The 26,466-nt window shown below is 33.7% G+C and overlaps 1 protein-coding gene across 2 annotated transcripts in view; it reads left to right on the forward strand.

Annotated features, from left to right (window-relative positions):
- Nucleotides 1–25,990, forward strand: part of LOC105217267 (leucine-rich repeat and calponin homology domain-containing protein) — a 73,782-nt gene extending 47,792 nt beyond the window's left edge. The window contains exons 11-12 of one of the 2 annotated variants that reach the window (XR_008470650.1): nt 25,078–25,223; nt 25,798–25,990. The gene's annotated coding sequence lies outside the window, so the exon portion shown is untranslated. Of the gene's footprint in view, nt 1–24,375; nt 24,806–24,872; nt 25,010–25,077; nt 25,224–25,797 lie in introns of those variants that run through there. The other variant, XR_008470651.1, reaches the window with a different exon arrangement.
- Nucleotides 25,991–26,466: the final 476 nt, after the last annotated feature.

Raw genomic sequence — 26,466 nt, forward strand, 5'->3', positions numbered from 1 at the left:
TTGACCAAAAAAACTGATTTCTCTTTGAGTTGAGTATGAGTTCGCTTTTATCTGACGATGTTTCGGAAATATAAAAAGAATTGACGTATCAAAAATATATTAATACAATTTTTTTTAGACAAATCTTTACGAAGAAACACTTAGTATTTCACAGCAACCGCGATTTTCTATTGTTTATCCTTGTCCAATTCGTTCAGTAGCTTCGTAAGCATTTTACACTGATTCGCTAGATACCTGGCCCTCCTTCTTTTCTTATTTGTATAGTTTGTCATCATCTTCATCTTATCCGTAAAAGATTGAGTCATATATTTCAAATAGCCTCCGAACTACTGATTGGTTTTAAGGGGTTACATGGGTTTCGTGGGTTCAAAAAATCGAGTTTTTGTTTTTTGGCTTATTAATTTCTACAACATCTCAAGAATATTACCCTCAATTTTCAAGTCGATCCGAATAATAGTTTCTATAATAATAGTTTAGATACAGCCTTTGGAAGGTATGCGCTCTAAGTCAGCTATTATTGTTACTCTTTAAACGCGTTTTTCTCGGTACCGTGTATTCAAAGTCGGTTGTCAAATTTTCTCGAAAACTACGCAACCGATCTTGATGAAATTTTGCAGAAGAATTTTTTTTTGCAATTACAACTATTAAAAAAAAACAAAATGTCAAGCAAATTCGACCGAAATTTATATTTTTGGGTAAAAATTCCAATTTTTACTTTTTTGTCTTTCCTTCGTTCAAGCACGAAAAAAGTTTGAATTAAATAAATAATTTATTACATAAAAAAAAATATTGAAAATAGGCCTTTTTTACCCGGCAAAACCCACGTAACCCCTTAAGAGAACATTTTTCAAGACAGAAATACACATTACGGCTACCAGGACTGAGATATATTTGTCTAACAATTTGTGATATTGGTTTCGAAATATTATTGATCCTGGGGAGATGAGGTTTTGTGGTTGACCCCTCAGGTGATAATCACATTTGAACTCTAAAGTCCTTTCTGAAAGTAGTAAAGTCTCATTGGCGGATATTGTGTATCAGAGTGACTGGAACCCAACATAAATTTGATTAGAGATTTGATTTCTATTCTCGTTAGTTCACCTGGATATCTATCTGGTCAAATGCTAGTATGTAGAATGCTAGTAATAAGAAAACCAAGAACTTAACCCATTGTTTGTTTCCAAATATCCGCAGTGTGTATATCATCACATGGTATATCGTTTCACTATGGGGTTTGTACTCTCATTATATTTTAGAGATTTTTCATGGACATATTTACTTATTAGTAGGGTAGGTGAAAACCAATGTGTATCCCGATGTTTAGTGAGAACTCTGCCGAGTTCTACAATAATATTTATAAATTTTTGTTCCCAGTATAAATAACTCACTATGAAATATATTCCTTTGTGAAGCTGGAATCCACCCTTGACGCTACAACAGTAAATAATACTGTAAATTATTCCGAGTTCTATCTAATTTATCAAACGTATAAAATACATGGCGTCATGACGCATTCTTAGTATTGTAGAGTTTTTTTAAATAAAACAAAAACGGTTTGGGATATCAATGAAATTATTTATTCCCATGGAACTCGATTTCTCTTGCATGGCCACCAAGGGCACGCTTGCAGAAGTCCAGACGCTAAACCCAATTTTCGAGAGATAACACGTTCTCCAAACTTGGTTTTCAATAAATCGATTTTTGATTCGTTGTGTGGCTTGTGGCGCCGTCCTGTGGAACAACATATTGTCCAACTCCATATCATCCAATTCGGGCCAAAAATATTCGGTTATCTTTGAGTGGTCAGACAAAACGATTATGACGACCATAAATTTGACGTAGCGATCTTAAAGTTGAGGGCTACTGACTTAGAATTTCGGTAGTAATTTTTAATAATTTCGATTCGTTGTTGGATCGTATATCTTTCCATGATGAAAAGGCAAACCTTACTGGAGAAAATTGTCAAAAGAGCGGAAAAAAATATGGCGCCGTTTGCTGTCTCTATCGGTTTACTTTTGTAGCTTCCCTTTCGAAAAACCCTTTAATATCCTATGGAAATCAGTTGCCATGTGTAATGCAAAATTGGGTATAGTATAAAAGTTATATCCGCGCTCAGTCGTTAATAAAGGCTTCGTCTTTTCTTTTCTTGTTCATCCACTTATAATTTGATATAATTTCAAGGCTCTAGCCTTAGGCTTGGTATTAATACAGTCATCGATTACAGATAACATTTCGAACTCCACAAATTTCCCATCATCCGTCAGCATCTTACCTTACAACATATCGAATGCGAGAGAATAAAAGTGGCCGAATAAAATGTGTCAACAAACCGTTGTCGCAGCTTAACAATTATCTGATTTTTATTGTTGTTCCATCATTCAATTTTCAAGTGTTTGACCACAACGTTTTCCCCCTCTTCTTTGGAATTACACTTCTGCTATAATATATGTTGTTGTACTGTTAGTGTTTTTTTGGTGTTATCTCTTGTTTGTCGTGCATCAAAGCGATTAAATTCGAATAAAAGTTCAAATTTGAATTTAAATCATAGAAAAGCCGCCGCAGCGGTGTGACGGTAATAATTAACGGCATTAAATAATACGCTGCGGACTTTATTTGCTGTCCAACAGCGACGACTAAGCGGTGAGGCGACGGAGTTACAATATACATATGTATATGAGTGGACAGCAAACAGCTGGGGAGAAGACTAAGGCGGGCACACATACATACAAAAACAACAACAGTTAAAGAAAAAATGAAAATCGAAAAAATACTGCAAGGGGCGTCGGCGGCGTTCAAGCACAAAAGGCGGTGCAATACGCACACCATCAAACACTCGAGTAGTCGAAAGAAACGAGGGACATCGCATAGCAATAAAATATTCTCATAAATTATAATTAATTAATAAAAAAAATTATAAATATGGTAATCGTCGTCATCACCATAATTACGAATAGCAGAGTCGTGGTGAGCAGTCGGTGTCGTTGCCGTTGTTGTTGCATAGTTGTTGAGTAGCATAGATATTGTTGTTGTGTCGTAGACACGCTTGTATCTGTGGCAAGCAATGAACTTCAACAAATGTTATCTGACCAACAAAATTACGTGGTAGATTAGAAAAAAAAAACAAAAAAATCAGAAAAAATTAAAACGGAAATCACAACGATTAAGCTATAAATTATAGCAAACACTAATAATAAAAGAAATTGCACAAAATTAAATCGCAAAATAAATACAACAATTAATGAAATACCGTTAAGCATTTTGCGGCGATTTTTATGAAAAATTAAAAAATGCTAATAAATTTGCCGCGGTGACACACTTAATTACGAAAGCTGCGCGAAAAAAATCCCAGGAAAACCTTTAACTAATAAAAGTGTCAAGCAAACGATTTCAAGCACCAGCGATTGTTGCTGTTAACAAATTTATGTGCAATATTTATTGGTCAAGGTAACGGTCTTCAGATGTGAAACGAGTGGGTCGGACGACGCAGAAATATTGTTTTCTTTCGTTCTCAATAATTTTGGCTAAATTTTATTTAATTTTTTTATTTATATTTAATAATAAGGGCGTAACCATATAAATATTTCTATTTTCTCATACTATGTGTTGTTGTTGTTCAACTTAATTTGCAAAATTTTGCTATAATTAATTTATGACTCTTAAGCATGGTATGCGGAATGCGATTGCAATTCAATAACAAGATTTAGCTTTTATTTGATTATATCGAGAATAATTGTTGGGTAGTTACTTGGATAATACACGCTCTATAGGATTTTTGTCGTATAGCTGTTTTTGTTTTATCCGTCTATTCAAGTTGGCAACCCTGTTTATACGAAAAAAAATGTCATATAATTTGTTCAAACTTGTTGTTTTATTTATTATACAAAGCTTTGGTATGATTTCGTTCGAGGATTTTGTTTTTTAATATTAATTTTGAATTTATATTTGCGATAGATGGCGCTGTGGTTCCATTTTGCTTTTTAATTTATTTAATTTAATTCTTTATATTTTTAATTTTATAATTTGAAAAAAAATAATAAAAAAATAGATTTTCTTTTTTAAATATCAAATTATTTTTATTCATTATCACTTTCTAGCATAAACAATTTATTTCAAGACATATATTGGAATTTATAAAATAATATTTGTTACGTTATCTAGATTAAGTTTTACATTTAAATGTAATAAAATTTGATCAGTTGGTATTCAAAATAGCAATCATACTATTTTTCGATGAACGATTCAAAAAAATTAAAAATATTATATCACAGTGCCATCTAACGTAAGATAATTTTACTACATTTTTATTGTATATAAGGTCCGCAGCGCCCTATTTACATAAAAACCAGTTCTATAGTCTATGACGGGTGCTTCATAAGATATGAACTTTAATTCCCCAACATAATTTAGTTATTTCAACACAAAAAATCATCCATAAATTGCTGGAAAAATGTATGAACTACTATTATTTGTTTCATCCTTCCCTCGATTCCACGTATGAACATCAGAAATTTATTAAGTTTCAGAACACAGTATCAGCGATATGTTTTGTAATTTTCTGCGATCTGAATTTTTGTACTTTAACCTATGCATGGTCAGTCCCAAATAGGGAAACTTCCGACCCCTTCGTTAGATCACTGTCAATTAAGAATACATTTCTGAAAGCCTGTGGTAATTTTTAAAGAACCGTTAGTATTTATAACGCTAGTAGGCGTTTGAGTTTCATTTACGTCAGGACCTGCCTACGAAGGCCTAACCTGACGGTGCTCAAAAACACATCGGATCAGTACAATGCGTTGATCAGCGCCCTGAGTTTGCTATGCGTGTGGTATAGACACACTTATGCCACCTTGGTAGGGCCCATCCAAAACCTCTGCCGTGCTTTGGGTCCGGCACCCGGTTAACCATGTAACTCCACACCGAGAAACCAAAGGCCCTCTGCATGCATTTAGGTTTTGAAACCACGAAACTCCCCGAAGGCCAACCCATTGGGCAGGTTAGAAGCAAAGCTCCCAAGGCTCCTGCTCTCCATGGTACCAGGTTAAATTCTCTAAGATCTTGTAGCCTAAGCTACTACCAGTTATGTAAAGGTTAAATTATTCTTTCGGGAAACATTGGATAATATTTTGAAAAACAATGGTGCTCTTTCCATTGTTTGGTTCCATATATATGGAATCTCACTCTTCTTATTCTGCTTCAAATGTAATCATATGATAGAAGCTGGGATTATATCAGTTTCATTTCATTACGTTTTTTGAGTGGGTTTGACAGTAGAATTTACTAGTTTATGACGTCATTAACGAGACAAAAGAAACTCCTTGTTTGCGAATTTTTCATAGATATTAATCTAGGCTCTCAAGGTTTTGTACTATTTTTATGTGTAAAATATTCAGAGGTTCCTTTATAAATTAGCTTTACATATTTGCTTATTTATCTGTGGGCGGTCACATCTTATATGTATGATATAACTTTTTTTACTCGAGTCAGCCACTGTTTATTACTGAAATCTATATGTATGGTTGTTGAATGCCGCGAACACTTATAAAAATTCATAAAGCCTCAAAACGCCCATTTTCATTCACAAACTCCCGACACATTGCGTGTTGACACGGAGTCCGCTTCTAGCCATAAAATTAGCACACCGACAAACGCACACCCATAAGACATGCGTGTCTATATGTATGTATGTATATATGTATATCCGAATGCCGTTGTTGACCACTCACAGCTTTTAATAGCTGCTTCGGTATGCGCATGCTTGAATTCCATAATTTTGCACCGCCGCCACCCTCTCAGCCGCTCGCTGTCACTTTTCAATCCTGGCCCACCAATCAACTATCGCAAATTAATCGAATTTGCCTCCGAGTCCTCTAAATGATATGTATTTTAATTTTTATGCAGATGCCGTGGCTGATAGGTAACCGGTTGGTGATTTCTTGCGAGATAAATATTGGGCATCAGTTGCTGCTGGTGTTGATCCCAACTGCTGATGCTACTCTCTTACACCGTTGATAGACACACGCATTTGTTGCTGTTGCTTTTATCTTAACTGTGCGTGTTGATAATGATTATTGTAATTATAGAGCTACTGCTGAATTTTTATGAAGTGTAAGTTGAAGCTATTGAGGTTGTTGTTGTCGTGAAATTTGTTTAATGAAAAAATGATAATTGGTTAAATTTAAAATTATAGAAACTTTATAGTAATCATGTATAAATCAAGTTTAAGCCTTTAAACAGTAGCTTATTTATTATTTAAAATATATTTGCTTTATTCTTTAATTTGAATGAAGCGTGCTCTTAATTATTCCTACAAATATTTATTAGGTTTCTTCAATTATTTATTTAATATTTAATATTCTTAATGGTTTTTTAGTCTAATATAACGAGCTTATAAATGGTTGTTTAATATTGAATTCTCAAAAATGATAATTTTCAATTGCAACTCCTAAATATTATGATCTCTTTGGTAATCTCAAATATGTATAAATATTATATATAGTTTCGGTTCTGTCTGACGTTGCCATCTTGGTCTCACTCGTGCCTCGTATTCTCAACGTTTAAAAGCCTTAAGGTCAGTAATCAGATTTTCAGTTTCAGCATTGAACCCAAATGATCAACTTCATACCGACTAGTAAGAATTACATGAGCATTTCCAATCTGTGTTAAATTTACCACCGTTTTCTAGTCATTTGCGTCTTATAAATAGTATTGAGAGCGAGCTAGTATTAAAGATATGTCAGGCTAATATTTTTAAAGAATCAATTATGTATATACACGCATAAAAAATACGATATATCTATGTATAGGTTGCCACAGAACAGATTTGGTCATCTCTTAAAATTCTTAGTTTAAATTTTTCCATTTCCGATTGTGATTGTGATTTCTACTGAATTAGAACTTTGAAATAGTTTTACTACTTTTCTTTTTTAATTCATAAATTTAATTTAGAAATTAATATCTCTTTACTGTTGTAACAACTCAGTTGTATTGTAATTGTAACAACTCAACTTAAGTGGCTATCCAGTATGACATTTTCAAAAAATCGTTTTTTTTTTAATTTTTTGCTTATTCGATAGTTTCTACTTTCAAAAATATCATGTGAAAGCGGTAAGGTCGTATCTTAAATAGTTTATGAATGACAGCGTGCTAAAGAGCGAGCGCTCGCAAGTATAAGCCGCTATAATCGAAATTTTAAATGAGTTCATAACTCAACGACCAATCAACTTCAAATTTAAACTGAGTATCCTTGAATATATTTACTATATACAATGACCTACGATCTTTTTGTTGAGAATTATAAATATGGCATTAGAAAAACGACCAATTTTGTACCTAAAAAACGACATTTTTTCAGAACTACGCCATTTTGTTAATTTTTGATATTTTTCATATCAAATCATAGGTCATTGTATTGAAAATACCGTCAACTTTAATAAGCTTTTTGATTTACTTATTCGGTCGGAATTATGTCAGCAGTTGGAGAATTTTTTTTGGCACCTCCGAAGATAGCATATAATTCGGTAATTTTTCAATATTTTTTGTAAAAAAAATTTTAAAATATAGCTGAAAATATACCTTATTATGTCCAAAAAACTTAGAAAATTCGATAGAGTAATCTCTTTAAAAAAATTCACGAAAATCGCCTAATTTATCATGAGTTACACTGGTATGGTCCCTTAAAACAACCAAACTTTTTTGGCTTTTAGTATTACCACTAATTTAGTTGAAGTTAATGATAGTTGCAGTGTTGATGTTGACAACCTGAAAAGACATAAACTAGTTTGCTCAAATTTATTTCCCCACTCACCATTTTATATTAATTAAATTTTTATTAACAATTTTTCGATGCTTGAATCTTCTGTCACAACTGCTTGCAATGAGTTTTCATTTTTTGATATTGTGGAATACCGTACTTGCTCAGTCCAGAAAAAATTTGTTGGATTTGACAACTCAACTGAACTTGAGTTGTCAATGACCAAGTTGTAATATTTCAACTGAAGTGAAGTTGAGTTGTAAGCCTTAATAACAACTTCTTTTTAGTTCTTTTTGGTTCGGATGTTTTGCTACTTTTATGGATTACTTTTTCAGCTGAAGTATTCTCCTTTATTTGTAGTTTCCACCTCCTCATCCGTTATATTCCAGCCTCTTTCATCCGTATGTAGTGTATGATTTAACCAATGTTGCTACATAATTCGATTTCTTCTTATATGAAATACTTTCCTACGTGCTCTCAATTTGTAGTAAATTAACTGTAATGGGTTCAATGACTTATGGATTGTTGAATTGTTGAGATAGGACCTTACTTCAAGCTTGATTATTCTGACCCAATCACTGTTTATACGAATAATGTACTCGATTTATATTCAAAATGGCTCCGTTTTTCCACAGAACAATTTTTTTTTAAATTGTTGAAAACATACATAGAATTTGGCATTTGACATTTTTCAAATCTTCGTAGAATATTTTCGAATTTCGATATTCTCAAAATTTTCATGACATTTTAAAAATAGTTCAATTTTAGCATAAATCTGCAAAATACTATGCAATGCTGACTTTCATTTCGATTAACATTGTATTTTCATGACAAACAAAAGTATTTTTATGCCGCAGAGCCAGTCCACTCTATGTAGCGTTACATTAGCAAGTTCGTTGCTTAAGTCTTTTGTTATCTACACCGCAGCTATTGTTTCGGCTTGTAGTATGCCATAACTACACAAACAAAGCGTTTGTGTGTGCAAAACTTGTTTACAAATAAAAATACACATTTTAAGTTATTAAACCTTTAATAAATTCCAAGTCATAATTTATAATTTGTTTCGCATACACAAATCATAATTTGAATTTCACACAAGCATATTAACGGTGAAACACACACCTACCCGTTCGCATGGAGCAGAGCGTGCACAGCAGCAGCGAAACGGCAAAGCAGTTGGTAATTAAGGAAACAAAAAGCTGCGGATGAGCGCCATCCCAACGACGTTGATATATTTAAGTAAAATATTTATGTGAATACATCTGTGCATACATTTGTATTTATGTGTTTGTGCGTGTGTGCCTAAGTAGGTGTATGTATTTGTAACGCCCGCCAGATTTTATCCAGCAGCTTTACCACTTGTAGGGAAGACAGATGGCCGAAAATCCCATTTGTGTTAATCAACTGTAATTAAATTCATTAAAATTTTCTCCCTCCGCCGACGAAAAAAAAACTATATTACGCACATATGAATATGATCACGTACATTTTCGATATTGTTATGCTTTAGCATTTTTCATCATGACCTGTAGGAAAAGGGAGAAAAATTAGTACGTTGAAAAGGAACTCTTTACTCTGAATTTATCACACCTTTCTTTGCAAGATAGGCTTGTCTTTCTAGCTGCTTCTCTAGAATTATATTGTTGAGGTCCGATGGATCCGACAAGGAAAGGGTGGGAAGCCATTTTATTTCTTTAACAATGAATTATTGTGGGCAAAGGTCGATTCCAAGGATTTGGGGAAGATTTGGAAAGGAGAATTCTCAGGACCTCGTCTTCAAATTCTAATTTCACTCAATATATCAGGTAAAACCAATTTTTGGTAGAAAAAAGGGTTTCTAAGCTGAGTCCATAGTGAAGACAGAGATCATAATAGTGTTTTTAGAAATTCTCTGACTATAACCATAAAAAATTTTAATCGTACAAGTATTTTAAATGTATCCCTATTTACAAATTAAGCTTTTTAGAAATATTTTATAGATTTGACCTATATTTGACAATAAAGCCAACTAAACTGACCACATGAAAGTTAAACTACCTTCCCTCTTTTCTTTCAGAAAATAATAAACTTAGAAAACTTATTCCTTTTTTAACTAGTTACAAAGTACTTAAAAAAGGACCAGTCCCTACCAAAAAATAAAAAAAAATAATATTTTCTTTTTTTAAGAAAATAGGGAATTTGCCATATTTTTGTTATTTCTTACTAGTTACAAACTACTCCAAAAAGGACCAGCCCCTGCCATATATTCAAAAATAATGAACTTCCTTCCTTTTTTTCAGAAAATAATAATTTAAGAAAATTTAAGTCCTTTTCTAACTAGTTACAAACTACTTCAAAACAGACCAGTTCTCACCATTAATTAAAAACTATAAACTTTCTTCTTTTTTTGAGAAAATAATGAATTTACAAAATTTTAAGCCTTTTCTAACTAGTTACAAACTACTTCAAAAAGTACCTGTCCCACCATATTTTAAAAAATAACAAAATATAGTCCAAAATGCTTCCTTATTGTCAGCTTCTGACCTGTAATTTGCTACACGCACTCATGAAATATACAAGCAATCTTATTTATTACAACAAAAATCAAATCCTCTAATCAAATTTATTGCTCAAATTACGTTTAAACTCTTTTTTCACGAAATTAGTATGAAACTATCGGTAACTAATCATAAATACCCAAATTAATAATTATCCATCCATTGAATAGAATAAGCTTACATACAGAGTGGGGAATCTTCTTAATTAGTTATGAAGTGATTTTAATGTTTGCTCATCAATATTTCTGTTTACCAGCTAAATGGGATGAGACGCACAGTTGTTGTAGTTGCCGGTGTTGTAGTTGTGGGCCACAAATGCAGTCGTCGCGCGGCAGTCACAAGCAATTAATCAGTGAAATGGAAATAAATCAAAAAGGCAAAGTGCCACAGCATGGCGAATTCACTGTGGCTGTGACCAGCTGTTGGCTGCATTTGTTGCAGCTACCGAAGCGGAGCAGCAAGCAGAGTGCGGGCGCTGCCGCGGTGTGTGCACAGCAGTTGGTCGATTACCGAAATTTCGTAGATAAAAGAGAAAAATTAAATTAAGAACAAATTAAGTATGCAAATGAAGCGAAGGTGCCTCAAATGCTTAGCGCTCATTCTCATGCTCGTGTCTTTGTTGTTGCCTCCGCCTTTTTTTTTTGCTTTGTGAACATAGAAGTGTGTGTGTGTGTGTGTGTGCGTAATTAAACGAAATCTGCCATAATTTATTGCTCATTTGCTGTTAAAGGTGTGCTAGCGTACATGTTTTAGATATTTCATATTTTTTTGTTATTATTTTTCTACAAATCTTCATAACGCAGGAAAAAATTTCGTGGAACTTTAAAATTGGAGGCGTTTCCATCATTTATTAGCAATCCTTGTGTTGGCTCATTAGACGCAAAAAGCAACGCTCATAATAGTAGGGTAATGTCAGGCTGTAATTAAATACTTTGATTGGACAATTAATCGTTTTGGTGTTAAATTCAAGTTGAAATAAATTTTATTTCAATTCGATTTTTATTGGCATTCCATAGTCAAGTATATAGGAAATGAAAAGGTCAGGTACCCCAATTAGTGTTTAAAATATAATATATTCAAGTACAAAACAAGCAATTGTGTGACATACTTTCTATTTTTTAGAATATCAGGTCTTCTTAAGTTTGTGTTCAACAAGGACGAATGGATATAGGAATTCAATAAAATATGCTCTTATGATCCATTCATGGGATCAGAGTATTCAGGGTATTTTTTACAACTCAACCTTTGGTACGTTATCTCCCTTGGCGTCCCAATAAATAAATGCATAACTCATTATTGGTTCATCTAAACCAAAAATATTTCGAAAGTACATTGATAAATCTCGTTAATAAATGAAGGAAAAACAAAAATGAAACAAGAAGGGAAGGGTTAAGTTTGGGTGTAACCGAACATTATATAATAATTACAATTAATTAAATATATTATATTAATTTTATTAATATAACACACAATTTGACTCACATATTCGGCATATGCATGGTATAAAGTTCATACAAAGTTTGAAAACCCTTATATTAGGTATATGGGAGCTAGGAAAAGTTATGATCCGATTTCACTCATTTTTGACACGGAGACATATTGTTAGAAGAAAAATATTCCCTCTGATTTTTTTCAAAATACCTGAGGTACATACCTATAGTTTTGGTAAAAAATATGTTCGAAGCTCTAAGGTCCTTATGTTCGATATATGGGGCCTTGAATGTTCCGATTTCGGCGATTTTGTATTAATACTGTAATTGCAGTATTTTTGCAAAATTCTGTTCCGATATCTTCACCATTGCTTACTTTATATATTGTAAAGTAAACGGTTCAGATCGACTTCAAAGTTCTGATGAGAAGTAGGCGTGGTTGTGAACCGATTTGGACTACTTTAATAACATATCATTGGGAAGCCAGCAGTAGCAGAAGCAGTAGATATTATGAAGTAGTTTCGGAGATATGGCCTTAGACCCATAAGTGGCCGGAACCACATCCATTTTGAGTGCAGCTTGCGTGACGGACAGACAGACATCCGGATTTCAACTATTCTCATCATCTTTTTAGCAACTTTGTTGCGAGAGCAAAAAATTTGAATTTTTGAAAGAAACTATTTTTTTCGCTATATATTTGCTCGAACAAAATTTTGGTAATAAAATTAAAAAGAATCCTTTGTTTATTAACTAGATAATGTTATCAAGAAATCGTGTCCAACGACTGTTTTGCGATAAACGCGTTTAAAGTCTTAAATTGATACTGACGTCACCTGAAGGATCTATTTCTAAGATTTTTACTCGGATCGATCTCTATCGATATTTTATCGTATATATTACTTTAACTATACATAAAGTTAAAATAATATTCCTTCAGTTTTAGTTGTAGTAAGCTCTAAACATTAAAAGCTTTTTTTTTCCTAAGTAGAAAATCCGCAGATTGTTTTCTGATATTATGAAACTGTAGGAGGTTCTGGTTTTCAGATCATCGTTGAGGATATAAATCGCTCTGATCTATCTCTATTGGTAAATATACCTACATAACTTTTCTTTTCATGGCAAAACTGGCAAATGAAAGATTATGTAAATTTTAATGAAAAGTTTATTAGTCGAAACACATTTTTTTCTAAATTATAGAATTCGCACCACAAAAAGGTCAGAGTGTCCTACAGTTTAAAATGTATCTTCGTTATTAGCAAATGAGCAAATATTTCTTTCTTATTCCATAACGTTTCCCAGATCGTCTTATAATTTTTTTCTCATTAATGAACAGCAATTTAATACTAACGAACATTAGGTACTTAGAGTCTGATATGTAATTTCATATATATTTACAAAAAGAGAGTTAGGAATCAAATATGAGCTACAAACTGAGCCAGTGGTTCATTCTGATTTTAAGATCTTCAAAGCTACATGATTCAAAGTCGCTTCTGTATTTACCAAGTGTTAAATATTTAGTAATCCTCCCCTCTTTATTGTGATATATGTGATATATGTCTATTGTCTTCGAAATTTCTTAACCCCGAAATTGGTTTTCAATGAGAGTATGGCAACTTGTAAATATATTGTTTTTATACATATAGTTTTTGATGGTGTTGGGATTTTAACTCACAATTCTTTGAATTCGAATTTAGCTTAGTTTAGGAATTCACTTTAATCCTTTTGTCTGACATCAAAACTCAACTAAAATTTGTTTCGGAAGCATTTCTGAAGGGAAAATATTTATATCCAAGAGCTATTCGAAATCAATTCAAGACTTGTATCACTCTCCGTTTGTCAACCGATATCAAAACGTATTACAATAAACCGAGGAGGAGCTTGATCAATCTCATTGTTGTCATTGATTTAAAAACATAAATATGTGTAATAAAGGCATCCTTGTAATTACAAAAAAAAAAAAACAAATAGCAAATAGCTAAATACTCAAAATGAGCACTTCATTAGTCGACAATCTCATGAATTTTCCTCCGCATAATTAATGCAATTTTTTCACAATCGCTTCAACACTGCAACTTTCCAATCACCCGCTGCTATGATCTGCTCATATGATACACATTTAACGGCACAACCATAGCTGACTAGCTTTTCACTCTTTCGCTACAGTGTCTACTCGTACGTAGTATGCGCCTCACATTTTTCGCTAGCTAGCCAAGTTTCCCACACCAATCAGCCGCCAAACATAATGAACACGCCACTATTGCGTGTTAATCAATTGCAAATGCTGTGCACAATCCTTTTGCCCGTTTTAATTGCAACAATTTCATAAAATCGCATATCACATTCGAACGGCCAACAGAAGGCCGCGAGCAAGAAAAGCGAGCGGCGCATTGGTCACATTGCCATCGGCGGGCCACATACGAGTATATGTTCATATATCTACTTTCATTTGTATGGTTGTGTGTTGGCTTGTAGGTGTGTTGCTGCAGGCTGCTGCGCTTGGTGTTGCAACAAATGTACTCACCTACATGCATGCAAGCGCATACGATTTCGAATTCGTATTGGAATACGAATGAGTTGACACCCCGCTGTGTATTAAATTAACAAAGACACCATGCGGCGTCAAGTGGCACTTGCGCTCACATCATGGACAACAATGGAACAGGATCGCGACAGCGTACAACTGTCTCATTGCAATGAAAGCAACAACAACAGCAGTGGCAGCAGTAATAATGCATAAAACAACAAGCCTGCAAATGAGACTTCTTCTTCCAGTGTCAGACGAAACTTTTCGGTCACACATGAAAGGTCCACCGCCGTGTGTCCACTGTGGCCCCTCCTAAACGGTTAGGCGTTGCAGCCGCTACTTGGCCGCTACTTGGCCACCACTTTGCTTGGTTTATGACCAGCTCCATTATGCACACTCACAAAGCGCATGCGTGTATTTTTGTAAGTTGAAATGTGTGGGCATTGACTTGCCGCCTGTGACTCTGGCGCACATATTTAAATATTAAATGAACTTAAATATTGTTAAAGGCATTTATGTCATTCGGGCCATTTACCAATTTTACTTGTAAAATATTATCATATTAAATAATTCATTGCAGTCAGTATGTATGTTGTTGTATGTGTGAACCTGTGATTGCTTTTGCTGTTGAGTGGCTTGCTATCATACCCTTTAGTTTTAACAAGGTCTACTAATTGAATTTTTGTTAAAAATTATTGTTTTCTGCTTCTACTGTAAAACGACAGTTGACAGTTAACAAAACTTCTTTAGAATTCTCTAATGGACTGATAAACTACAACTAATAGAATCAATTGAACACCTAATTAAGAACTATTTCTTGAATGTTGAACAACTCGATACTAGTAACCGTTTAAAAAACGTATAACAAAATTTGGTTCACGCATGGAAATCGGCTACTGAGCTATTGAGGTCGACGTTATGTGTTGGCCACTCCATTGGTAAAAATTTTTCGATTTTAAATCTGTTATTTTACAATTTTGTGAATGTACTTTAGGTCATCATTCTGTTGTCATATTCCAACTTATTTGGACCTTAAGATAAAATTGGTGATTTATTCCATTTATGGGTATATCTTCGAGGTTCCGTTTGGATTTTTCCGTATTCATTTGACTATGCAGGATATTTTTCAATAATATATTTCCGTTATCCTTTCACCTCTTCTGGTCGAGAGATAAATGTCCTAATATTAGGTTGTCCGCTTTATTGCTCTTTATTTTAATGCTTAATAAAAAGTGATCGGATTTAGTTGAAATATGCGCCGTTTCGTTCGATAATCTGTTTCCATATAAACGACAATTTCATAATACCCCCTCCTTATTTGCAAAGAACTCGGACACTTTTCACAAGCCTCTTTTGAGACCAACTTTACACCACCAAGGGCCTTCGCCATGGACAGGAACAGGTGGTAATCACTTGGCGCTATGTGCGGCCTATATGGTGGATGTGATAAAACCTCCCATCCGAGCTCCCGTAGGTTCTGACGAGTCAACAACGAAGTGTGTGGTCTTGCGTTGTCCTGGTAGAACACTAAACCCTTCCTGTTGGCCAATTCTGGACTCTTCTGGTCGATCGCCTGCTTCATGCGGTCCAGTTGTTCGCAGTAAATGGTATAATTAAGCATTTGGTCATATGGGAGTAGCTCATAGTGAATTATTCACTTCCAATCCCACCAAACACACAGCAAAACCAAAACCTTCCTGGCCGTCAATTCCGGCTTGGCCACTGTTTGGGACGATTCACCGGCCTTCGACCACGACCGCTTTCGCTTGATATTGTCGTATCTGATCCATTTTTCGTCGCCAGTCACCAACCGCTTCAAAAATGGGTCGAGTTCGTTCTGTTTTAGCAGCATATCACAGGCGTTAATCCGGTCCAAATGCGACCCAAACATCAAGCTTTTTTTGTGTATCCAGCCTTCTGCAGATGGTTTAAAATGGTTTGGTGATAAACTCCCAAATGTCACGAGATGCACATGCCGGTCTAACTCGATGTTTTCCATAATTTGAACGGTATTCGTCGTGTCCATGGTGTCGTTCTCATCCGCTCTGTATCATCGAAACCATTCCTCCGCCATTCGAAGTGATAGAGTACCATCCCCAAAACACCATTAATCTCACGGAACGTGCATTAGGTTCGCGGTCGCCATTATACACTATATGGGTTTGGCCAAACATTTAAACAACGCTTTTTGAATGAAACAGCTTTTTGGCTGGTTTCTTCGACATTGAATTTGCATTGTATAAATATCCCTACAGTAATTCAATTCTTGTAAGATTCCTCCATTATTTCGATATGCGTTTGTTTCCATCTTGACCACTTCATTTGAGCAAAATATTTTGCCAACCAGGCACTTTTTAGTTGGCGAAGGACGAAATTTTCGCTTGGGGTTAAATATAGCGAATACGTTAGGCGGAGGACTAGTTTATAGTGTAAACTGAATGAGTCAGAGGGTTGTTTTCGTGAATTATTTGAATTTCGCATTCTTTTGTGATCCTAAAGATGTTAATTAATTCACTAATTTTCTGCCAATACTGTCTTTTGTGGCCTTCTTAAACGGTTACAACTGTGTTAGATCTGTATTCAGTATTGTATTGAACTTGCATTGTTTATATAAAGTAAAGTAAAAGCTTTCTTTAAAATCCATCAACCCTTCAGGGGTGTGTCAAAACGTATATCCGCCATTTGTTACATAACATCTTGACACACATGCCACGAATAGAAAGCGAAAATAACGAAAAAATTTTGAAAAGTGTATGAACCTGTATATAGTAGACCCTCAGCTATATGACTAATCGACATTTAAAAAGCGCCACACTGCTGCTATCTACAGTAATAAATTGTATTGCGATTACATAGGCACCCTCTCTCCACAGTCAAAGCTGAGCGTGTGCGGCAGCCGCAGTAATGAATGAAAAATGCGATAAAATTGTCAACAAAATGTTAATGTGTACGAACTTACATGAATGCGCGTGTTGAAGTTAATTAATTTTGTGCAAAAATTAATGTATGTCCACACAGTTAGTTTATGCAAATTAATGAAAAAATTACGCAAAAAGAAAAACTAACAACAACAAAGACATACATATATATTTATACAGAAGTAACAACAACAACAAGTAAGCTTTATAAAAACACGCAAGCGCACAACGCTCAGAATATTTGTCTGCTTTCATTCACTGCTTTTGAGCAGCGTGATATGTGTGATGTTTGTATGTACATATAAACGAAAGACTTAAGCCACAAACTTGCTTGCTTTGTTGATTGCGTGTGGCTTGGGTGTGTGGAGTAGTGTGCTGGCCCGGCTGCTGTTGCTGCTGCTGGCGCCAAATAAACGATCACAACAGTGTTGTTGAAATTTTAATTTCTCCAAAGCGAACGAGCGTTCATGTATTCACTCGCATTCCGAGTGCCGACAAAGTATCGATCACCGCATGAGTTGGGTGGCCGGTCGGCGAGCGGTTGTAGCGTGCGTCAGTTGGCGCTGACATTGTAACGGCAGCAGACATAATCAAATAAGCAGCTATTATGCATTGCTGTTGCTGATGAGTTGCCTCTCTACATATTTCAACTCTTCAAATACAAATTAAAAACAATTCCGTATTGCTGCCGCTGCAATTAAAACGCTGTTGGTGCATCACGGCGCTATACACAAGCTTCGGTGAAGAAAGAAGAAAAAGAAAGACTTTATGCATATAATTTTTTCTTAATATAATTGAGAAAGCGATAAATTTGAAGTCAATGAGAATTTGTATATGAAGTGGCTGGTTGCAGGTTGCATGTTGCGCAGCTGTGCCGCAAAGCAAACAGCATAATTGCTACAACAACAATATTGTTAACGAACTGCAGCAAAAGCTCGCCGCCCTCCACCACTTCAGTTGGCTGCAACTTGTTTTTGTTGCCCTTACGCGCGTCCCATTAAATGATCTTAAATTGTATTTTATTATTATGTGATTTGTTTGTTGCACGCGTGCGTGTCCACCCACCGCGCGTTCCCCACTCCACGCCATTGGCACACTGCACCGCACTACAATTGCTACCTTATTCGTGCATGAGGACGTACGTTCGTTAGCGCCAGTGTGTGTGTTGGCGAACTGTCTGAGAGCGCCAGCGGCGTACAAATCCAATTTAAATTTTTGTTTGCACTGCGCATGCGCCCACAGCGCAACCAAACACAACAACACACAAACATATATATATGTATGTATGCTAGCAGCAAAAGCAAATAAATATATGCATAAATGTGGGTTTGTCTTCTTCTTCTTCTCCATCGCATCAAACTGCGTCCTGCGTCCGCTGAGACCCCATGTTGGGTCATTGTCGTAAATCACACATTTAAATATTTATGCATTCTTGCTTGTTCAAAAAATTAGTTACGAGCATTTAAGCAGCGCCATAACATTGCGTACAACAACAAATAATACACCTCAACTCACACAGCATGCTGCGCAGTGCGTCTGCGCAGACGCTACTCCTTTCAGTATATGAATATCAAATACATATGTAAAGTGTGTGTTTGTGTGCTTGTGTTGTCATTGCTCAGTGTGTGTGTAGTTGGCTTGAAGGTGGAGAAGGTGGAGAAAATCAAAAGAATTTAATTTCCTTTTTATGATATTTTAATTTATTTGTGCGTAAATCATCGTTAAATGAGGACAAGTCGGTAGGCGCTTGCGCAGTGCGCTTTATAGGGTAAGAGGGCACTATATGTATTTTTATTTTTGAACTTCACAGAGAGCAATGGGTCAGGCGAGCAGCATAAAAATGTTTCAGTAACAAGTTAGTAAGGCGCATGAAGAAATAAAATTGTCCAATTTTAAGGTTAGAGTTACTGATAGATATATATTTTAGGGTGACTTTTCTCTTTGAGCTGTAGGATTATTTTTTTGCTGTCTGTTGCACATTTCGACTACGAAACACATCTTAATCAAGTGAAGTTTGATCTCCTCTATATCAATAATCTCACAGATTATTAACTGTTACATGAATTGGGCAGGATTTAGAAACCAACTTTAGGACAAGACTTAGTTTATCGGCCTTATTGAAGGGGTTGGTTGGGTTTCAGAGCTTAAATAAGAGGATATTTTTTACTATTTCTACCTTATCTCCAAATCGCATGCCGGAGACAGCAAAAGTTCATGCAAAATATCGTTATTGGACGAAGCAAATAAAAATAATAAATATGTTAATTCAATTTAATTAATAATTTTGTTTAGAATGTCTATCTCTTAGAATTTTGATCGATTTGATATTTTATTTTTATTTCTTAAAAGGGGTTATATTAGTGTATCCCATGAAAAATTAGGCGATTTTAATGCATTTTCTTTTTAAAGAAAGTACTCTATCGATTGCTCCGAAGTTTTTCGCACATAATAAGGTATACTTTCAGCTACATTTCAATTTTTTTTTTTACAAAAATATTGAAAAATAATGAAGTTTCTGTCTTCGGAGGTGACAAAAGAAAAAGTTCGCCAACTGCTGATATGATTCCGGCAGAAAGAGTAGCTGATATAAAAAAATTCAAAAGGTTATTAAAGTTAAATATATTTCCTATACAATGACCTACGATTTTTGAAAAATATAAAAAATTAACAAAATGGAGTAGTAATGAAAAATGTCGTTTTTTTGGAAAAAAAAATTTAATACCAAATTGACAATTTTCAACCAACCAAAAATGGTCATTGTATAGCAAATATATTCAAGAATCCTCAGTTTAAATTTGAAGTCTATCGGTCTATTTCTCGTTGAGTTATGATGTCAGCAATTTTGAAAAATTTCGTTTCGAGAAAAACGCGTTTAAAGTTTCGATTATAGCGGCTTATACCTATGAGTGGTCGCTCTTTAGAATGCTGACATTCAAAAATTATTCAAGATACGACCTTACCGCCTTCACAGGATATTTTTGAGTGTATAAACGAACGAATAAGCAAAAAAATTGATTTTTTGAAAATTTCCACTGGTATAGCCCCTAAAAATATTTTTTTTTGGAATTTTCAAACTCACTTAACACCTTAAGCCATTATTAGGAGGTGAGCCGCAACGAAGTCCCTTTAACAGCTCTTACAATTTGATAAGCTTTTTACATACCCTGTCTCTTCATTCTAAAGCTTCTATGATATCGTAGTATAAAACCTACTAAGTTTTTATATGAATATTATATTGTGGGCCCTTTAAGTCTTAAACCGTCTCTGAAAGTCCCATAAAAATTCAAAAAAACGTCACTTAAATGTTTTCTCACATATAAATATTCATCTTTCCTTATTTATGTATATACATTGGTATATTTGCGTCATAAATTCAGGAATGCAGCAATCAATCGGTAAAAATACAAATGCAAAAAAAATACGTTTTCCTTATGTGTCCTACACATACAATTTTATGTTTATGTTTATTTATTTTTTTCAATATATATGTATGTATGTATTTGTGTGCTACAGTATTTACAGTTGCTGTTTGGCAAATTAAATTTCACAGTTTGTGGTCCCTAAAATTAAAGTAAGCAGTTAGTCAGTCCGTCGTTAACATAAATTTATTAACAGCTTTTTGGCAACAATTTATATACATTGTATGCCATCAATATGTATACGTATACATGGTTTAATGTATATTGTAATTATGCAGGAAGTTACTGTATAGGAATTTCTTTGTTGACAAATTATAGTTTCTTACATTACAGACATATGTATGTAATAAAAAACAAGTAAGAAAGGGCTAAGTTCGGGTTCAATTTATTTAATTAATTTTATTAATATAACACACAATTTGACTGACATCTTCGTCATATATACGGTAATAAAGTCCATTGAAAATTTGATCCCTAATATTATATATATGGGAGCTAGGTGAAGTTATGACCCGATTTCACTCATTTTTGGCAAAGAGACACATTATTAGAAGAAAAATATTCCTAAATTTCTTCAAAATATCTGAGAGACTTACCTATATTTTCGGTAAACTAAATTTTAGAAGCACTGAGGTCCTCGTGTTCTATATATAGGGCCTTGAAAACCTATTGTCCGATTTCGGCGATTTTTAGAAAGGGGCTACCACACTATAAATGCAGTATTTATGCAAAGTTCTGTTCTGATATCTTCACTAGTGCTTACTTTATGTAAACGATTCAGATTGACTTCAGAGTTCTGGTATATTGGAACTAGGCGTGGTTGTGAACCGATTTGGTCTATTTTCACAACATATTATTGGGATGGCAGGACATATTATGAAAATAATGTCATTCAAATTGGTCGAGAAGTTTCCGAGATATGATTTTTGAACCATAATTGGGTGGAGCCACGCCCATTTAAAATTGTGTTTACCATTTTGAGTACAGCCCTTCTGTACCATCTTTATTTAAATTTAAATTTAACGTTTATGGTGATTTTCCTTACCGAATTTTTAGTAGTTTTCAACATAAACCTTTATATTGTTTAAGGAAATGTCCAAAGGAAACCACTCTATAGAGTTTGGTTGATATAGCCTTAATAGTTTACGAGATATGTACAAAAAGCTTAGCAAGCGCCCACTTCCCCAAAAAATATACACCCAAATATGGCCCTTACTAGGACGATGCTTTGTACCTTTGTACTTTACTTTTATTACTTTATTTATGGCTTAGTTATGGCACTTTATACGTTTTCGGTTATCGCAATTTCTTGGGCGTAGCGGTGGTCCGATTTCCTCCATTTACGAACTTAACCTTCTTATGGTCCCAAGGAGCACGTGTATCAAGTTTCATCAAGATATCTCAATTTTTACTCCAGTTATCGCTTGCACGGTCAGACATTCGAATCTTGACTCGTCTCGTCATCTTGATCATTTTGATATATATAAACTTATATCTAACATGTTTAGTTTTAGGACTTACAGTAAAAAAATTGCGTTAAATTGAGAGAATTTAGTTTAGTGACGTCACTTTAGCAATGATCTATGAGAAATTTGGAAACATTTATTTTTGAAACTATCTTGCAATTTTTAAATATTATCGAGTTAATGTAACTTATAAAAATGTTTCTTAACTTTTTATTTGGATTTATTATTTTATTATAACGTAAGATTTTAAATCTTTGGGTTTCGACCATCCTTTATTATATAAGGAAGTCCTAACTTTATACATATTTTTTGCATTGTACCACGATTATTATCAATTGCAGGCTCAGAAAACTACTGACAGTAATATTATGAATATTTTGTGACTCTTGGATTCTTGAAAGTTTCGCATATTGAATCAAACTTGAAGTTATAGAAAAATGTTTCCCTCGTTGAAAAATAAAAACTCTTCTAAAAATACAAAAATTATATCTCCCTAGACATTTTTACGTACTCGAATCCTACCCTAACTCGAATCACCGTAATCCACAAAAAAATTCGGAGTTAGAGAGAGAGTTATGGAAAGTAATTTGTATGAAATTTGACTTCTATTGTCAACTCAAGGGTTCGAGTTATGGAGAACATCGAAGTATAGCACTTCGCGAGTTATGGAAGTTCAACTGTATATCGTTTTGATTCTATTGTTATTCATTCTGAGGTTTAAGGCTTTATACAGAAATAGAAAATAGAAAAAAACGGTATTTCTCTAATTCTCATAGAATATTTTCTTTGATATGGAACCATTGATATATTTGGTATCTACATCATTTTACATATTGGTAAACATTGCTTTAGTTCTACCTTTTATTGTGGAGTTTCGAGTGTTAACTGTTGTGCTTGCAGTGGAGTTGTGAGTTTTAACTATCCTCAAATCTATTTTCACATGTTTATTCCCTTTTCTTTTCTTATCTTTATCTGCAGCCAACTTTAGGTTTTAATTCGTTGTAAAATATTAAAAATTACCAAATATCTCTTTAACTGCCTCCATGATTCTATAACTTTAGAAATTCGATTTGTCGTAGGCCTGATTTTATCGACCTCATATCACGAAAAAAGTTATTTATAGGTTATACAGCTACTTACCTTATCGCAGAGACTAGATTTCTGTCAAATTGTCCCTGTAATTGTATAAAAAGCCTTTCCAACATTTTGTTCCTGACGACCCGAACGAATATAATCTTCTTTTAACCCCACTCCAAAACAAAATAACGGATCGATTCAAATTTATATTTCTATTTCTCTTGGGTCCTTACTATTAATAAAGTCCAATCTCTAATGTGTCCGATTATATATTAAAACTCATCCTTGTAGATCTACCTTCACTACTACTACTATTACTGTTATTCCGGATCTATGACTATGAAGAAGATCTCGACTTCTATTAACAAATCTTAAATCTTCTCATTACCCACTCACTCATTCATCAGTATTGCATTGTTGTTATTGTTATACAATAATTCGCAACAAACACTTGTTGACATATTGAATAAATCGCGCTTATCAGCATAATCGCCAGCGCCAAACGTGCAGTTGAAGGCGGAAAAAACGCAACGCAACTCAACAGCAACTAATTTCATTTAATGCACTCCAACAACCTAACTTCCTCGATGCCGCAAGGTCTGCACGCTACATTGTAGAGTCAATGCATTGCATTGTTGTTGTTATTGTTTTCTCTACAATATTTTTTGGTTATCATAATATAAGTAATTTTTAATTTGAAGCCTCCTGACAGCTGGCTGTCATATAAATTTAATTGAATTTACATTTTTATTAATTGCTTTTCGGGGTTCTCAACAACAGAAACAACAACAGCAGCAGCAACAACAATAGTAGAAAATCTGTACCGTATACGCCCTTACCACCTCGACTTGAGTACTCAGTGAGTAACCCACTTACTTACTACTCACTGACTGACTGTCTGACTGACAAACTTGCTTTCCTGTGTAGTTTGGGCGATGAGTGTGTGACTCTTCATTTGCCCGTTGAACTGGTCAGTCTGCGCGCTGTCAGTTCTGCAGTTCATCACATGCTAAGTTTACTCCTGCAACGCTTGGCATAGTAGTCCGCCCGTTTTTTGATGAATGAGTCGAGTTTGACTCACACACACAATAAGAAAGCTTGCACCGTCCGCGCTTCAAGTGGAAACTCAAGTGCTTTTGCTTATAATGATTATTAACAACATTTTTATTATAAGTAGTTGCTATTGTTGTTGTTATTTAGCTTCGGTATTTTTTTATATTTTTTTTCTTAAACCCAACTCTTGTATTGTTTTAGCTGTCTTCGGTTGCCGCTTGTTGTTGCGTTGATTTGTTGCTGACTAATTAGTAACTAAGCATAAAATTGTTTGTTGCCAATGACCGCAACTACAACAAAGTAAGCAACACAGCAATACAATTTATGCATTCATATGCTTCCGCATAAATCTATATACATATATATATATGGATTTACATATGAACAAATACATATCTACTTATGAGTATGAATATGCGTCTTGTGCCTTTGCTGCCGTTCGCCTGTTGGTGGCATTCAACGTTCAGCTGGTATGGCTAAATGCTCGGGAGATTGATTGTATTCAGTTAATTAAAATGTGACTTGAGTTGGTATTAATTACAAAAACGCCCATCGCTCGTAAATGGAAAAAATTCTGGACTTTTTAGCCTTCTGCTGGAAATTAACAACATAAATGAGCATAAATATGGAGGTTAGGGTGTTGCTGTGGATAATTTTGAACTCGGAGAAACTATATATGTTTTTTATATATTCGACAGGATTGTATGAATTAAAGGAATGAAATATTTTTTAGGCAAAAATTTGAACCGATTGCATGGATTTCAATACACAGTCAACTATAGGACAGAAAACATTATAGACGGTATATGTGTTCGCAAGTGAAGGTTCTGGAAAGGATTTTTTAAATGTTTCTCAACAAAATATATTATGTTTAATATATCATACTTACTCTATTTCTTTAAGATTTCTTACAGTTCACCGAATGGCTCGAGCTACTTATATCAGATATACTATATATGGATGAAAATATGGACCGGTATCGACTGTTTCTTATAGCATTTGCCATATTCTAGAAGTCTCATTGGCGCATAATCTACTGTGGAGTAGAAGTAGGCGATCTATTACTATGATTTTACACATTAAAAAAAATAATCAATTTGACGTAAATGGTTTTTTAACCTGAAATTTAATTATTAAAAATTGAAAAAAAGAAAAGAAAGTAAATGAAAGAAATGAAAAGAAAATAAAATATAATAAAAACAAAAAAGATAAATAAATAAAGACAGAAAGAGGAAAAAATTATGAAAGGAAAAAATTTTTAAATGCTAAAAAAGAATGATAAAAAAAAATAAAAATGAAAAAAAAACGAGAAAACAAAAACAAATATAAAAAATAAAAAAAAAAACGAAAAAATAAAACACAAATAAAATAAAAAGGAACAAAAAACGGCAAAATAAAAAACAAATAAAATCGACAAAAAAAACGAAAATAAAAATCATAAAAGAAATACATAATAATTTATATAAAAGAGAAGAATGAAAAAATATATAACTGCGAAGAAAAAGAAAAAAACTTAAATAAGGAGAAAAAAAAATAAAAAAATATAAAATATTAGTATGACTATATATAATATAATATATATAAAGCAAATTTTTTAATATATTTTATTTTTTTTTTTATTAGGTTGCGTCTTCAAATTAGCCAACAATGGACCGCCAATGGTTGTGCCTATTCCATACGACTGCTGGATAGTATGAGAACCTTCTTCAGGACAGAAATACGATCGAAGATTCATTAAAACCACTTCGGACTAACAGAAAGCGTCAATAAATATTTATATGTTTATATTTACATACATATATATACATAATATTTATAAATTTTCTATAAAAGTATCAGCGAATTTAATAAACATTTATTTATTTTATTTTTAATTAATTAATTTATTTTATTTTTAATTAATTAATTTATTTTATTTTATATTGTGTACACAATTTGAATTATTTCAACAAATAATAATAATAAAAAAAATTAGAAAATAATATAATAAATAAAATAGTAAAATAACAAACGAATTATGATTTTTTAATTATCGCAGTATATACGTGTTGACACGTATCCATATATACGCGTGAGTACGCAATAATAAATACATACACACATACATCCATACATACACGCAGTCGCTGCAGCCTTTCGGCAAGAAGAAGCATTTTCGCAAATTACCAGTTTCACTCATTCTACTAAGCGCCCATAATCATGAAGTAAGTAACACAAATAGTAGGCTGCGCGAAAAGTTTTCTGTGCATCCACATGCCTTTGCAATATCCTAGCAACAAATGTTAGTCTCGT

This window comes from Zeugodacus cucurbitae, chromosome 3 (assembly GCF_028554725.1).
Source record: "Zeugodacus cucurbitae isolate PBARC_wt_2022May chromosome 3, idZeuCucr1.2, whole genome shotgun sequence".
NCBI classification, from domain to species: domain Eukaryota; kingdom Metazoa; phylum Arthropoda; class Insecta; order Diptera; family Tephritidae; genus Zeugodacus; species Zeugodacus cucurbitae.